Below are 2,500 nucleotides of genomic sequence, written 5' to 3' on the forward strand. Positions count from 1 at the left end.
CTTGCCTAAACCGGTCATAGTGCTTTATGCTACAGCTTTCAGGGCGCTGAGAATTAATCAACTCAGTCAAGTCCTCTCTGAAGGAGGCTTTAATGATGTAGAAAATCCTAGAAAGAGGTATCCCAAGGTCTATGTCCACACTTTGTTTGTCACATGCTGACTTTGCTAGGCGATCAGCATGATCATGCCTAGGGATTCCAACATGCGATGGAATCCACACAAAACGTATATTATGGCCTCGTTCTTTTGCACGATACACGTTTATCCTGATGTCATTTGCAATATTTCCCGCACCTTTGTCTAGAGTGTTCAGAGCCTGGAGAGCACTCTGTGAATCGCAGAAAATGACCCCTGAGCCTTGTTTCAATAGAAATTCGGTGGCCATGAGTATTCCTGCCAACTCGGTTTGCATAGTGCTAGCCCAGTCATGAACCCTCCTACAATCCTGGTGCTGCAAAATATTGTTTTTATATACAACAAAAGCGCATCCTGCTCTGCACCCAGACTGCAAGGATCCGTCAGTGTAGCATTCATATACATTGGAAAGAGTGTCTAGATGCTCATTTATACTTGCAAGTGCATACTGTTTAAGTATAGCAGGGGGGGCACTGTCTTTTTTGGGGGCAGTCGTATAATATACACTTAGGTCCGACATTTTCCACGGTGGTACAGAACGTCCATGTAGGGTCTTAGTTATGGGAATGTTCAGCTGAGCTAAGTGTTTACACGTCACTTGTAACCATGAATTTGAGTATGAATCGGTGTTGTTATTCAAAGTTAGCTCTTCTATTCTGTGTTTTAGTTGTCTTTGGAACTCTGTACAATGGAGGGGTTCTCTAATTGATTTGACACTAAATGTGGTATTTATGTATAATATTCTTTCATAAACAGAAGGCAAATTAAGTTCTGTTCTCATATTCACAATCCTTGTTGTTCTAGGGGCACCAAGAATGATCCTCATGGCTTCATTTTGGACGCTTTCTAGACTAGTCAACTCTGATTCCTTGAACGATACTAGGTGCAACGCATGGTAATCTATGACCGACCTTATGTATGACAAGTAAAAGATTCTCGCAATATTGACATTAATACCATGGTCTTTGCCGACAAGTGTCTTAAGTGGCTTCAGTCGCTCCCACAGCCTTTTCTTCAGGTTTCTAATGAACTCTGAATCATTAACAATCACCCCAAGGTATTTGTATTGATGGCAGAGATCTAGCTCAACGTCATCTATATGAAACCTTGGCAGAGGGATTGTCTGTGGGTTAAGTGCCTTTGTTTTTTCAGATGAAATTATCAAGCCACACTCAGTAGCCCTTGCAGAAAGTATATCTAGAATCTCTTGCATTCTCTCCTCGGATGAGGATTTAATACAAATGTCATCGGCATAGCAAATAATGGAGTCATTGCCTGCAAGTGGTATATCGCCCAGTAATCTATGCATTAGGATATTAAATAGCATGGGACTAAGTACGCCTCCCTGAGGTGTGCCGAGTTCAAATACTTTTGTATGAGTACTTTTAATGCCCCTGAAGAGAACCTGAGCCGATCGATTCGACAGATACATTTGAATCCATGTTAACAGTTTTCCCTGAATACCAAAGCTAGCTAGTTGCTCAAGGATAATTTCCCTGTTTGCAATATCAAAAGCAGATTTAAGATCAAGAAATACGGTTTGCATGCCTGGGTTTGAGTTTGTTAAGTACTCTGCAAAACAGTGCTGACTGCTACGCCCTGGGAGAAATCCATACAGTCTGGAGGATAACTTAGCATTTATGCGATACATGAGCCTGTTCAGAATTATTCTCTCAAGTACTTTGCACAGACAGGAGGTCAAGGAAATGGGTCTGTATTTATCAGTATTGGGTTTGGGTATAGGAATGATTAAGCTTTTAGTCCAGGAGCTTGGGAGGATTCCTTGTGATAGGCTGAGTCTATACAGATGTAAAAGTGACACTTGGGTCTGTTCAAGAAAACTCTCAAAGAAAAAGAGGCCCCAGACCTCCCATGCACCGAGGTGGATCAATGACCCAATTCTGGCAAAGGAATATATACGGGTTCAGGAGCTTGCTAATTGCTATAAAGATAATAAGACGACAGATAATCTTCTGCAGTTTATGAAAGCCACCAAGGAATACAGAGATTTAAAAACTCAGATTCGTAGTATATACTGGGAACAATTTCTGCAAATTATCAATAGTCAAACTTCTATAGCTGACGTATGGAGAAAAATTAATAGACTGACACAAGAACTGTAACTATAATGTGGCTTGTCGGAACCCTAGAGTTTACATTTGATAATAGTATTTTGATTATTATTTTTTTTTTCCATTGGCAGAATCTCTTGGAGCCTCTACTGCTTCTAATTCAAATATCTAATTTTATTGACACCAATTATGCCACTTATCCCGGGATTTATACTGGAATTAATGAAATGCTATTTTTTTCACTAATTCAAAGTTAACAAAAATGTTTGAAAGCGATTATTAATTTTACCACT

This window comes from Penaeus chinensis, chromosome 20 (assembly GCF_019202785.1).
Source record: "Penaeus chinensis breed Huanghai No. 1 chromosome 20, ASM1920278v2, whole genome shotgun sequence".
NCBI classification, from domain to species: domain Eukaryota; kingdom Metazoa; phylum Arthropoda; class Malacostraca; order Decapoda; family Penaeidae; genus Penaeus; species Penaeus chinensis.